This window comes from Anabrus simplex, chromosome 4 (genome assembly GCF_040414725.1).
Source record: "Anabrus simplex isolate iqAnaSimp1 chromosome 4, ASM4041472v1, whole genome shotgun sequence".
Classification (NCBI taxonomy): domain Eukaryota; kingdom Metazoa; phylum Arthropoda; class Insecta; order Orthoptera; family Tettigoniidae; genus Anabrus; species Anabrus simplex.
Window position 1 is genome coordinate 238,154,247 of NC_090268.1, and position 15,691 is coordinate 238,169,937.

Here is a 15,691-nt window from a genome sequence, read left to right on the forward strand (position 1 = left end):
AAGCTTGGAAGCTTGGTCAAATAAAACATTTATAAAGTACAGAGAAAGGGAAGAAAATCAATTGGTGTTTTGATAACATAGCAACAGCATATCAATAAGAAGTGTAAGTCCTAAAGCGTACCAATTTTTAAGAGCTAATAACTATCCCCTGCCACGACTGACGATGTTGCAAGACTGGGCTAAATGTTTGAATTTAGAGCAAGGTGTATTGCATGATGTTATAAAGTTAATGAAATATAAATCAGTAGGACTCAGTATATCTCAAATCACATTCTGTATTGACAGAAGCAATCAACAGAAAATTGGTTCACACAAAACCTGCCAAATTGTCATGGCACGAGGTTTGATTGGTCAGTGGAAGCAGCCTATATATTATGAATTTGATAAAATATGAAAAAAAATATTAATCTTGGAATAATATCAAATCTACATTCTGCAGGTTAGATTGTTGTTGCCATTACAAGTGATAAGGGGTCTGGGAATATGAATCTGTGGTCCAAGATTAATATTGGACATAATAAGGAATGGTTTTTCAGTCATCTAAGCAATAATTCCTTAAAGGTGTTTGTGTTTGCTTGAAGAAACGAGATTTCAACTTCCGGAGGTGCATATGGCCCTGAGGTTCACTCAGCCTACACCAAAAATGAGTACCAGGTTAATTCATGGGGGCAAAGGCGGCCGGGCGTAGAGCTAACCACTCTACCCCATCACATGCCGAGGTTAACAATGGTGGAAGCCTTTACCTTCCACTCCTCCAAGGGCCTTCGTGGCCTGTACGGAGGTGACTTTGCTTTGCTTGCTTGTGTTTGCAGACATTCCTCATTTGTTGAAACTTGTGAGAAATAATTTGCTAGTAAATGGGAAAATGGTGAACAAGGAATGCTAAGAACTACTGATTTCTATGTCCTCTTCTGAACTTGCTGTTGTGCATAAAATTAGCAGATATCATTAGACTGAAAGGGATCAGAGAGACAGAAAGTTTGGCCAGCAGCTCAGGTTGACAGATAGATAGATAGATAGATAGATAGATAGATAGATAGATAGATAGATAAAAGCCTTTATTTTCTGTGGCAAAGTTAGGGCTCTTGGCCCTTTCTTACAGTTAACCACACACATATTATTATTTATTAACGATGACACTGATTAACTTAAAATACTAAGAACTACAAATAAGACTTATTTTTAAGACAAAAGAAAATTAAGACAAAAATATGAATATATACAAGCAAAGAAGAAAGAAAGAAAAAAGTACTGCCTAGATAATAAACATTTGAAAAAAATACTCGTTTCAATGCAAAACGAAAGAAATACAAACGTAAAAATACTAGTAAGGTTAATAAAAATATTAAATGAAATTTAACGAATTGTACCCTTGTGATACTAGATCTAAGTTAAATTAGTTACTACTAGCTATGTTTAGGCCACTTCTACTTCGTAAATACAGTAAGGATGTTTTAAATTTAATTTAAATTATCAGGTACTTACAAACCAAGATATCAAAGGCTACTGAATGGTGTGGAGGGAAAGGTTTGATAAAAACATTGACTGGGAAGAAGCTACTAGATGTATAAAATGAATAAAGGACTGGTTTGGCTTACTTAATGCAAAGAGCAAATTTCGGGCTCAAAACAAGCATTTGGCACTAATGGAGACATGCAAATTAGTTTGCTAAATAATGTCAATGAGATGACAACATCCATGAGAGTTGGCCAACATACAATCTTACTTCCATTTCAGAAAGGCTCATCTCTGAAGATAATAGACAACTTGATGTCTTTGGAGTGTACAGACCGGGAAAGGGTAGTGCTGACGCTGATTCAGAATTATTTGACAAGAAAATCAGCTATGTGGGGAACATTATGGAAAGCAATGTCATAGTAGTGAGTGATCTCAATTTACCAAACGTAAATTGGGAAGGTAATGCGAACGACAGGAAGCATGACCAACAAATGGCAAATAAGTTAATATGGAAAAAGCAGCTGATTCAGAAAGTGATGGAACCAACTAGAGGGAAGAATATTCTGGATGTGGTGCCGGTAAAGACAGATGAGCTCTATAGAGAAACCGAAGTAACAGATGGTATTAGTGATCACGAAGCTGTTTTTGTCATACTTAAGAATAAATGTGAAAGAAAGGAAGATATTAAATTTGGGACTATTAGGCAGAACCATATGGCTGATAAAACAGACATGACGGAGATTTTAAAAAGTAACTATGATCGGTGGAAAACGGTAAATAAAAATTGTAAACAGACTCTGGGATGGGTTTAAAGCAATTGTTAAGGAATGTGAAAATAGGTTTGTACCTTTAAAGGTGGTAAGGAATGGTAAAGATCCACAACATTACAACAGAGAAGTAAAGAGACTAAGAAGGAGGAGCAGGTTGGAAAGAAATAGAGTTAGAAATGGCTGTGGAAGTAAGGAGAAACTGAAGAACCTTACTAGGAAATTGAATCTAGCAAAGAAGTCAGCTAAGGACAACATGATGGCAAGCATAATGGGTGGTCATCCAAATTTTAGTAAAAAATGGAAGAGTATGTATAGGTACTTTAAGGCAGAAACTGGTTCCAAGAAAGACTTTTCAGGAATCATTAATGAACAAGGGGAGAGTATATACAAGGTTCTTCAAAAGGCAGAAGTATTCAGTCAGCAATACGTAAAGACTGTTGGTTACAAGGATAATGTCCAGATAGAGGAGGTGACTAATACTAAAGAAGTATTAAAACTTACTTATGATAACAATGACATTTACATTAAGTAACAAAAGTTGAAAACTAGAAAAATGGCTGGAATTGATAAGATTTCTGGAGATATATTAAAGACAATGGGTTGGGATATAGTACCGTATCTGAAGTACTTATCTGATTATTGTTTGCATCAAGGAGCTATACCAAATGAATGGAGAGTTACTATAGTAGCCCCTGTATATGAAAGAAATGGTGAAAGACATAAAGCTGAAAATTACAGGCCAGTAAGTTTGACATGCATTGCATATAAGCTTTGGGAAAGCATTCTTTCTGATTATATTAGACATATTTGTGAAATTAATAACTGGTTCGATAGAAGGCAATTCGGTTTTAGGAAAGGTTATTCCAGTGAAGCTCAACTTGTAGGATTCCAGCAAGATATAGCAGATATCATGGATTCTGGAGGTCAAATGAACTGTATCGCAATTGACCTGTCTAAAGCATTTGATAGGGTGGATCATGGGAGACTACTGGCAAAAATTAGCGCAATTGGACTAGACAAAAGAGTGACTGAATGGGTTGCTATATTTCTAGAAAATAGATCTCAGAGAATTAGAGTAGGTGAAGCTTTATCTGACCCTGTAATAATTAAGAGGGGAATTCCTCAAGGCAGCATTATCGGACCTTTATGTTTTCTTATATATATAAATGATATGAGTAAAGGAGTGGAATCGGAGGTAAGGCTTTTTGAGGATGATGTTATTCTCTATAGAGTGATAAATAAGTTACAAAATTGTGAGCAACTGCAACGTGACCTCGAAAATGTTGTGAGATGGACAGCAGGCAATGGTATGTTGATAAACGGGGTTAAAAGTCAGGTTGTGAGTTTCACAAATAGGAAAAGTCTTCTCAGTTTTAATTACTACGTTGATGGGGTGAAAGTTCCTTTTGGGGATCATTGTAAGTATCTAGGTGTTAATATAAGGAAAGATCTTCATTGGGGTAATCACATAAATGGGATTGTAAATAAAGGGTACAGATCTCTGCACATGGTTATGAGGGTGTTTAGGGGTTGTAGTAAGGATGTAGAGGAGAGTGCATATAAGTCTCTGGTAAGACCCCAACTAGAGTATGGTTCCAGTGTATGGGACCCTCACCAGAATTACCTGATTCAAGAACTGGAAAAAATCCAAAGAAAAGCAGCTCGATTTGTTCTGGGTGATTTCCGACAAAAGAGTAGCGTTACAAAAATGTTGCAATGTTTGGGTTGGGAAGAAATGAGAGAAAGAAGAAGAGCTGCTCGACTAAGTGGTATGTTACATGTTATAATTCTCATGTTAGGTCCGTATTGAAATGTACGTAAATACAAAGTATGTTACAAGTGTTTATTTATATATCCACCTATTCAATACAAAGAGATCTTTTTAGAAATTAAATATTATTATAAAATGTTAAGGGATATGTTTCGCCCATATTAAGGGCATCATCAGCCTCAAATTCAAACCTGTATGGTGAAAAATCAGGATCCTGATTGCTCTTACAAGCCATAAAAAGAGGATATCATTATAGGTGTCAGTCTAAACATACAAAATATTAGAATGTCCTTGGCTAAAATTGCAGTATCAAGCTGCATGTCATAAGTTCACATGAATATACTTTCCGGAGCGTTGAAAAACTTGTTGGGGTAGGGCAGTAAACAGCTCAGTCTTTATAATGAAACAGAAATGTGCCTCCTTGAAGATAAGAAAAATATCAATATCGTATGTTGTGATAAGACAACAGATCTCTTAAATGGCTGTTCAGCTGCCTATAGTCTATTTAACTGGCTGAAGGAGTGAAAGTCGAATGTGTTATGATAAGATAACAGTCTTCCTTACATAATTGTGGGAGCAAGGAAAAAGCATTCGGTTGTCTATAGATGTATTTATCTTATTTGAAGGACAAAAGTCGAAGGTTTATCAACGTTGATAGAGCTCTTTGGTGTGAAGTCTATAACAAGAGGAGAGTGAATGCTTAGGAAGGTATTTTTGAAGGGAATGTGGGTTTAAAGAAAGGTAAAGCATGGAAAATGTATAAAACACTTACCCTTTCGTCTGTGAAGATGTAAATCAGTTATGGAAAGGTTAGTTGAAGAAAAATAACGTTATGTGTAGGTTCATTTATTTCTTTGACTGTTAATGCAGTTGCTATGGTAGCGTTGAATGACTGACACTTGTACTTCTGGTATTGTATCGATGTGAGATTGGCGGAGGAGGGTGTGGTTGAGGGAGGGGGTAGGCGGAGCGTTAAGTTTATGTGTTGTTGGTTGCGAGAGATTTACATGGTCGGACAGGGAGGGAGTCGTGTTGGGTTGCGGGAGAATTGTGGGGGCGGGCATGAAGGGAGTCAAGTTAGTTAAAGTAGTGGAGGTTCTAGAAGATGTTAACTTAAGATTTTTAAGAATGTAGTTATGTTTTGAATTTAGAGTTTGCAATAATTTGGGTAAACTTTCGTATAATGGATTCTTGACTTCAATTAAATCACTGAGGTTTAGATTTTTGTTGTAGTGTTGGTCCAAAAATATATAGATGGTTTCAAGTTCATTCATCAACTTTCCTTTGTCTACTCTTTTAATAATTGTGAGGTTTCTTTCTATTGTTGTGAAGTGATGTCCTATTTCTTTCATATGGGAGCTCATTGCTGAAAATTTATTGTGCTTAATGGCATTATAGTGCTCTAAGTACCTAGTTTGAAAACTCCGGCCTGTTTGACCAATATAAGAGGCGTTGCATTGCGTGCATGTGAGCCTGTATATGCTTGATCCTGAGTAAATGTTTTTGCTTGAATTGACTGTGTTGTGATTAAAAAATAATTTTTGGTTAGTGTTTGTTGTTCTAAAAGCTATACTGGTATTTTTGTTTTTTATTGGGTTCAAGATCTGGTGAACGTTTGGATTGTTGTAGGTGAAGGTAACGAGTTTGGATTTTTTGGGTTTGTCAGGGATGAGGTTTGTTGTTAATTTCAATTTGACCTTATTTATTAAACGGTTAATCATTTCAGGTTTATATCGAATCACGAATGAAGAGATACTGAATCGAATTGGTGAGAGATCGATTTGGCTAAATTTGATGAGAAGAAGAGATAGAATGATAGAACACATTTTAAGACACCCAGGACTTGTTCAGTTGGTTTTTGAAGGAAGTGTAGGTGGTAAGAACGGTAGGGGTAGACCAAGGTATGAATATAACAAGCAGATTAGAGCAGATGTAGGATGCAATAGTTCGTAGAAATGAAAATGTTAGCACAGGATAGGGTGGCATGGAGAGCTGCACCAAACCAGTCTATGGACTAATGACTCAAACAACAATATTATCTTTTGTACCATTACAAATATTTATGCAATGCAACATGTAATTTGTAATCATACAATGCTTGTACACTTAGGCTGAATAAAATAGTTTCTTCTTTGTGGAAAATGTGAATCACTATACATCTGTTTCACCACAAATCGTTTTAATTTGTTTGTGATTGTTGATACTGGGCGTTCTGCAGGTTTTTAAAAAACATTCATGGTGGCTGAAGTGACACTACATCGAAGAAAACTTTGTTTCTTGAGTTATTTTTAGGGTGGCCGAAGTTACCCCAAAACATGGGGTAACTCTGGCCACTCTTTCGATAATCATAGTTAATTACTGAATAACAATTAGAATTATGTTGATATTTAAAAATGAAGAACAAACATGGTAGAACTTATATTTTTCAAAAAATTACAGGGAATATTTCAATTTTAATTTTTAAATATACAAGAAAGTGGCCGAAATTACCCCATGTTTTATGGTACTGTATTTGTGGAGTGGGACTGAGAGGAATTTTTCTTCTAATGTTTCCATAACACACACTGCAGTAACATGTCAGAAAAATATAAAATAAGTGAGGAAAGAAGAAGCAACCATGTAGACTGATCAATAATGTTGCATGCACTCTTGGCTAAATAAGATGTTCTCTCTGTTCTTGCAAATTGTAGAAATTGTTGAGTGCGATACATCCAATTCCTTGCAACAATAACATTTGTTCCTCCATTTTGTAATCGCCATATTATTTGTGACTTTCCTGCTAAATCCAAATCATTTGGTTTAGAAATGCAGGAATTAGTTGCTAGAATGAAGTTACATATTCAAAAATGTAACAACACAAAAGATAATCAAGAACAAAATGTTAACAGTGTAACATCTGGCAATGAAGATCAAAATTTAGAGACAGATCCAGTAGTTTCATCTTCAGCATCAAAAGAGAAGGACAATCTCTAAAAATTAAGCAAAGTCAAATTAGTCACTTTGTTGTCCGAACTAGTAAAAACAAAAAGAGGACAGGTTGCAAAATTTTGTTATGCTACAAACAGTTTGTTCCGTTCCATTAATCATGTAAGCATGTTGTGACCTGGCTATACTCCTCTATCATTTGCTGCAGTAGCAGGACCCCTTCTCAAAGAAACTCATCTAAGTGAGAGAGATAAGTGTTTCAAGGATTTATTTGAGAATATACCGTATTTATGCAAATAATAACTACATATTTTTTAAAAACATTGAAGCACAAAATTGGGGTGCGGGTTTTATTTGAGTCAATGTTGGCATTTTTTTTTTTTTTAAATCAGCCTTCCTAAAGTTAGGATGAGGGGATTATTCGCGTAGATATGGTAGTTTGTACGAGTTTAACTGGGTGGCCAAATGTGCATTATGAGCCCATAGTATGTGTTACAGTGACCTGTTCAACACAGTTGATTCATCTGGGCACCTCCACACATGCGGCTAGTTAATTGAACTTGCAATAAATTTAGTGAAAAGCTTTACTACTGCTATTCGCTTTACGTCGCACTGACACAGATAGGTCTTATGGCGATGACGGGATAGGAAAGGCCTAGGAATGGGAAGTAAGCGGCTGTGGCCTCAATTAAGGTACAGCCCCACCATTTTCCTGGTGTGAAAATGGGAAAACACAGAAAACCATCTTCAGGGCTGCCGACAGTGGGATTCGAACCCACTATCTCCTGGATGCAAGCTCACAATTGCGTGCCCCTAACTGCATGGCCAACTCCTCCGGTGGTGAAAAGCTGTGAGAGCAAATTAAAGTATAATGTGAGAAGCTTTATTACAGACAATGTAAGCAATATGGCAAAAATGAGGAGTGGTCTGAAAGAAAGGGAAGATACTGATGTAATTACATATGGCTACTCTGCTCATATTTTGAATCTTCTCTCCCAGGATCTTACGAAGGACACCTCAAACAAAGGAACATGCAGAGATGCCAACTATTACAATTCAATCGTAATAATTATGAATTACCCACCGTAATTATGCCTTTACGAATCACACACCACAAATTATGATTTTTTTGTTGATTTTTAAATCTAAGTGTATGAAGTGTTGAAAAAGATACACAAGGAATGCCATTACAGCTTGAATTCTCAGAATATTATTTCCGGATTTCTCAGTAATCATTTATACCCTTTTCCTGTCCCTCGATTAAGAATATTTCGAGTTTTCACGCACCGAACACAGTGTGTGCTTCCAGTACCGGAAATATAGGCACCTCTGAACTGGTACATCTTGCGGAATGGTTGTTTTTTTCTCCTCATATGATCAGACATCCATGCAGGTATGCGAGTTCTTTTGTCTTTGTTTTGGCGGCAAAGTGGTGACAAACTACGTTTAATTGTGAATACTATGTGCGTGACTGTTGAAGAAGTATTTATTGCTATTTTAGTTGCCAAATTTACATATATTGCTCTTCTGGGATAAATGGTAATTGTGTGTTACGAAATGCAAAAGGTTTGAAATAATGAAGTGATTTCTTGTGCAGGAAAATACGTGTGATTACGTTACTGTGACTAGTGACGCTAGTAATAAACCAAAAATAGTTCAAAAATTTAGGGAGGAATACTCGAAATAATGGCCCTGTTTACTGCGTTCCTCAAAATCCAATTCACACGTGTTTTGTAGTGTGTGTAGCCACAATATTTCAGATGCGCATGATGAGGAAGAACAAGACTGAATCCCGTGTTAATATGAACTCCAAACTGTTGTAAGATCTCTAAAAAAGAAAAAATCTACGCCCCCCTCCCCGTGCTTTAGTGGCTGCATTATGAATTGCCTTTCTTGAAAGTTGACATCTCTGGAACATGTAGTAGAAATTGTGAAATACTTCTGCAATAATCATTTTGCCAATGCAACATTTAGGAGTGAGGGAGGACAATCATTAATACTGCTTCAGGAAGTTTGATGGAATGCATTGTCTGACTGCCTTCAATTTTACATTTAAAACTGGCCAATACTTGCAAAGAAAACAGAGACAAGATTCAAGATTCCATTAAGAAAAAGGTTAGTAACCTTCAAATAAAGCAAAATGCTGAAGAAGTTTTAAATGTGTTAAGGGTAGAAAATCTCCAGGACGAGGAAATTAGACAGAAGTACATGGATATGATTAGTGAGAAGTTTCGAACAGTAGACAGTAAGCAGGTTCAGGATATAGAAAGTGAATGGGTGGCATACAGGGATGCTGTAGTAGATACAGCAAGGGAATGCCTAGGAACAACTGTATGTAAAGATGGGAAAAGGCGAACATCTTGGTGGAATGATGAAGTGAGAACAGCCTGTAAACGTAAAAAGAAGGCTTATCAGAAATGGCTCCAAACAAGGGCCGAGGCAGACAGGGATTGATAGGTAGATGAAAGAAACAGAGCGAAACAAATAGTTGTTGAATCCAAAAAGAAGTCATGGGAAGATTTTGGTAATAACCTGGAAAGGCTAGGTCAAGCAGCAGGGAAACCTTTCTGGACAATAATAAAGAATCTTAGGAATGGAGGGAAAAAGGAAATGAACAGTGTTTTGAGTAATTCAGGTGAACTCATAATAGATCCCAGGGAATCACTGGAGAGGTGGAGGGAATATTTTGAACACCTTCTCAATGTAAAAGGAAATCATCATGGTGGTGTTGCAAACAGCCAAGCTTGTGGGGAGGAGGAAAATGATGTTGGTGAAATTATGCTTGAGGAAGTGGAAAGGATAGTAAATAAACTCCATTGTCATAAGGCAGCAGGAATAGATGAATTTAGACCTGAAATGGTGAAGTATAGTGGGAAGGCAGGAATGAAATGGCTTCATGGAGTAGTAAAATTAGCGTGGAGAGTTGGTAAGGTACCTTCAGATTGGACAAAAGCAGTAGTTGCACCTATCTTTAAGCAAGGGAACAGGAAGGATTGCAACAACTATTGAGGTATCTCATTGATTAGTATAGCAGGCAAAGTATTCACTGACATCTTGGATGGAGGGTGCGATCAGTCGTTGAGAGGAAGTTGGATGAAAACCACTGTGTTTTCAGACCACAGAGAGGCTGTCAGGATCAGATTTTCAGTATGCGCCAGGTAACTGAAAAATGTTACGAGAGGAATAGGCAGTAGTGTTTATATTTCGTTGATCTAGAGAAAGCATATGACAGGGTACCGAGGGAAAAGATGTTCGCCATACTGGGGGACTATGGAATTAAAGGTAGATTATTAAAAATCAATCAAAGGCATTTATGTTGACAATTGGGTTTCAGTGAGAATTGATGGTAGAATGAGTTCTTGTTTCAGGGTACTTACAGAAGTTAGACAAGGCTGTAATCTTTCACCTTTGCTGTTCGTAGTTTACATGGATCATCTGCTGAAAGGTATAAAATGGCAGGGAGGGATTCAGTTAGGTGGAAATGTAGTAAGCAGTTTGGCCTGTGCTGACGACTTGGTCTTAACGGCAGACTGTGCCGAAAGCCTGCAGTCTAATATCTTGGAACTTGAAAATAGGTGCAATGAGTATGGTATGAAAATTAGCCTCTCGAAGACTAAATTGATGTCAGTAGGTAAGAAATTCAACAGAATTGAATGTCAGATTGGTGATACAAAGCGAGAACAGGTCGATAAGTTCAAGTATTTAGGTTGCGTGTTCTCCCAGGATGGTAATACAGTAAGTGAGATTGAATCAAGGTGTAGTAAAGCTAATGCATTGAGCTCGCAGTTGCGATCAGCAGTATTCTGTAAGAAGGAAGTCAGCTCCCAGACGAAACTATCTTTACATCGGTCTGTTTTCAGACCAACTTTGCTTTACGGGAGCAAAAGCTAGGTGGACTCAGGATATCTTATTCATAAGTTAGAAGTAACAGACATGAAAGTAGCAAGAATGATTGTTGGTACAAACAGGTGGGAACAATGGCAGGAGGGTACTCGGAATGAGGAGATAAAGGCTAATTTAGGAATGAACTTGATGGATGAAGCTGTACGCATAAACCGGCTTCGGTGGTGGGGTCATGTGAGGCGAATGGAGGAGGATAGGTTGCCTAGGAGAATAATGGACTCTGTTATGGAGGGTAAGAGAAGTAGAGGGAGACCAAGACAACGATGGTTAGACTCGGTTTCTAACGATTTAAAGATAAGAGGTATAGAACTAAATGAGGCCACAATACTAGTTGCAAATCGAAGATTGTGGCGACGTTTAGTAAATTCTCAGAGGCTTGCAGGCTGAACGCTGATAGGCATAACAGTCTATAATGATAATGTATGTATGTATGTATGTATGTATGTATGTATGTATGTAAAACCAATAGCACTGGCTATCGATGTAACCCAGAGAAGTGACTGTGCTGTTGGACAAACAGTACAAGTGTGGAAAAATACTGAAGTATGACAGAGGAATTACATGTGTTAAGGAAATCTGGAATTAATAATGCAAAAACTAAGATATTTGAAAAATGTTTAAAATTAACATTGGCTGCACCACATTTCCTGGCTTTCCTTGTTCATTCAGTATTAATTCAGCATATGTTTTACATCCATCTGAGCATGAATATGCACTTCAATTGCCCCAGGAGAAATATGGGGAACTTCATTTACATTAATATTTGTGAAATATCATGCAAAATCTCAACCATTCATTCCAACGATGTTCACCGATGAAGTGGTGCAAGGTATGGCAGTGGTGGAAATCTCACAAAAATGTCATTGGCAAGTTGGTAATGGGCAAAGTTAAGCAACTCTTAACAGCTAGAGCATCATCTGCAGGTGTACAACATGTCTTTTCTATGTTTGGTGTTGTTCATTAAGTTAAGCAACATACCAGATGTAGACAAAGCTTCCAAGCTTCATCCTCATATTCTATAGCTTTCACTGGTACATATGGTTTTCTTCTATTTTTCATAATGCTGTACAAAAGTTTCTTATTGTTTTTGCTGTCCTTTTTTAATTTGGCATTGAAATCCAACCAAGATTTTTCTTTTTCTGATTTGATTAACCTCTTAGCTTTAAGTTTCAAGTCTCTGTACTTCTGATCTAATTGTCTCAGTCTGATTTCTTCTTACACCCTTCCCTCCTTTCCTTTATCGCTTTCCGGATAGTGGCATTCCACCAGGGGATTTGTTTCTTCTTTACTCTGGGTCTTGTCTTACCAACTATATCGACTGCAGTACCCACAATTAACTTATTTCTTTAAATCTTTTCCACTCTTCTCGGCCTGGATTTAATACATCACGTGGTAGGTTGTCTTTGATTTTCTGCTGGTATGCTTCCTTTTTCTCAAACCTTTATCTTTGGTGTACACTTCGGTTTTGCCCTTCCCATTGGAAACTAGTACCAAAATAAAAAAGTAGGATATAACTGATACTAAGATAGAGTTGTCTTCACATGTCTTTGTATTGAATAGCTGGACCACTTAAACCAAATCATACCTTCCTTGCAGTCATTAAAGGCAGTAAAGATCGCACATGACTATAATGTCCGGACTTGCAGTAGTCGTGAATAAATATCAAGGAACTGCTTAAATGTACCTACCTGTTCCACGTTTTTCTCGTACTAGCACTTCTTCCCCTCCCATTCCATCTACCCCTCCCTTGTCCGATAAAGCCCCTACGCAAGGCATGGCAGACAGTTACAACACCAGATGAGCAACAGCGGCCGCCAAAACCAGCCATGTCACTTGAGGGGCGTCAGCCTTAAGGAATAACAAGAGGGTGAGTGTGTTCACTATCTCTCCCTCCTAACACTTTATAGACCCCTGTTATGTTTTACTACTTTCTCAATTCTTCTTCTTATTATTATTATTATTCTTCTTCTTCTTCTTCTTCTTCTTCTTCTTCTTCTAGACAACCCGTTCAATATTGCTTTTTACACATTTCATAGCAGTTACGACAGCTGCAATTGTTTAATGCAGTTTTTCCTTCGACTTTAAAGAGTACCCCCTCTTCATTTAAGATCAATTGCCATCTCCATCACCATTGTGTGTACTGTCTGCAAAAGTATTATGGATAATGGGTTCATATAAATAACCATTTTATAAGGACAGTTCTACTTCAGGAACAAATTTTAAAAGTGTAATTCTTTTGAATGGAACCTGAAGAAACTAATGGTATTCTTTCTGTCCTCAAGACTCTGATCAATAGTTCTAAGCACCAATTTGATTCTAGTGTACTCAGTGCATGCTTGTTAAGTTTTAGGAATCTTAGATGTTTTTGACTATTCTGTATTGTCTACTATTTCCATTTTAATCCTCAAGTCTTTTATTTTAGAGAACAACTCCTGGTTTTCAAAAAGTAATTTAATAATCCCGGAGATCCTCCAACTGATTTACGAAACAGCCCACAACACCCACTACGCTGACATAATCCAGTAATATGGGTTCTCCGAAACCACCATCACGGACTGAACAAATTTCTACCGTGAAGTACTAATAAATTACATCGAAACTACATCCCAATCCATTGGCAGCCCCAATACCATTGTGGAGGTGATGAGAGCAAATTTGGTTGAAGAAAATATTACAGAGAACACTTTATTGAGGGCCAATGGGTTTTCGATGGAGTCGAGAGGGGGTCAAGGAAGTGCTTCTTCAAGACTGTAGAGGACAGACCGGCCCAATCCCTGACTCCTACGATAAAGCAGTGGATCAAACCCACCACCACAATAATAACTGACTGCTGGAAATCCTACAGTATTCTGAAAAATATGGCTACGACCATTTGACTGTAACCACTCCATTGAAATTGTTGACAAAATAACAGGTGTGCACGCACCAATTCAAGAGAGTCCACATGGCAGTATGTAATGGCATCCGTACCAGAAGGAAAAGCCTGTACACCGGCTGTATGCCATATACATGTTCAATAAATATTGCAAGATCGCTGGAGAAAACAAATACAACAAATTTCTATAAATAGTCCAGAACATTGAGAGGTGAGATTGAGCAAGCCTGCCACCATTCATCACTCTCTTGAATATATCTTCCACGACTGTGATCTCTCAGAGTAGGTCTGTTCAACACGAAAAACAGTACTTGCTACATGTCTAACGTGATACTGTCGTCGTGGTGCTGATTATTATTTTGGGAGGAAATACAACTAGACAAAAACAATTCAATGTTCACTCCAGTTCTGTGCTAGTGGTGGTGATTATTGTTTTAAGAGAAAGTACAATTAGACAAAAAACAATTCAATGTTCTCTCCAGCTGTGTGCTAGCAGTGCTGATTATTATTTTTTAAGAGGTAGTACAACTAGTCAAAACAATTGAATCTCCTGTTCAGTGCTGTGCTCATATTGGAATTATTGTTTCACGATACACAAACACAACAATTCCATCTTCTGTCACTCCTGTGCCTACAGATCCTGCACTTATGGCACCCATAAATTCATATCTTGTCTTAGTGATCACAATATACTATGTACTGTATATTGTATATAGTGTTGCTTTACCATGTGTGACGTGATCACCAAAAGTGTACTTCCAACAACAGTGGTTCAATTAGCAATGCTGTCACACCTAACCGAATCTAACCTAACCTGTCACTATCAGTGATTTCCAGTGGATCACAACCTAACTTGTCACTATCAGTGTTTTTCGGTGGATCACACCTAACCTGTCATGATCAGTGGTTTTTGGGTGGATTACAATGGTGGCATTGCAATTACCAATACCATGGTCTGCTACTTCTCAGCCTGTGTGCAGAACACAGCTGTTCATCACTAACATTCAGTTTCGCCTACCTAACCGTTACAAGACCACATGGATGCACCCACGATCACGATCTAAGCACTGGCACATCCTCGACTACGTCATCACCTAACAGTGTGACAAGAAAGATGTTCTCATCACTAAGACTGCAAGGAGTATTGATGAATGTTGGACAGATCACAGGTCTGTGATCTGTCGACTCAGAATATCCTTCCATCGGAAACCAACTGTGCATCACCCAAGCAAGCCCCAACGCAAGTTTGCCACTTTCAAACTCTCAGATAAATCCACATCGTCAAACTCCAAAAATGTGATAAGCAATCCAGTACGCACAAATGATGTGGAGTAAGAATGGGCAACACTCCAAAGGGCTATCATTGAGTCAGCTGAGGAAATCATCAGCTTCGACAAATTTGACCATTTTCGGTCCCTTATTGACCATTGACTTATTGACTAGCTTCATATAATGTACAACGGGTGATTGTTTGGTCCATCCTGTCAATATATAATCAATATCTGATTTTAAACAATATTACACACGTACATATTCCGGGATCCGAAACTCCCTTCATCAGCGATTTCTACATCAATATCAACATTCCCCATTGCTCGAGATCTAACATTATTCTGTTTTACATAAAACATCATCATATATAACATTATCTTTAACCCATATATACACTGTCTATTTCTTGATAATGTCTCTTGTAATGGAACACATTAAAACGTAATAGTACACTTTAAAACACTTGTAAAAAGTTTAACTGGTTTTTCTTATATTGTACAACACTTTAAAATGCATATCAAACTTCAGCTGGATTTCTTAGAAGAGTCGGCGAAAGTTAAAATGTCTCTTGTTATTGTTTATTTTGTTGTGTTCCACTTAAGTGTAAGCCCATTAAAAATCAACTATCATACACCGGATTTAAAATCTTTGTCTTGTTATTCTTAAAACCCTTTCTAGGTGATGATGATGATTATGCTTGTTGTTTAGAGGGGCCTA

General features: G+C 37.4%; 1 protein-coding gene across 1 annotated transcript in view; it reads right to left on the reverse strand.

Annotated features, from left to right (window-relative positions):
- Fbw5 (F-box and WD repeat domain containing 5) overlaps positions 1-15,691 on the reverse strand; it is a 99,370-nt gene that overhangs the window by 71,334 nt on the left and 12,345 nt on the right. The window lies entirely within an intron of this gene.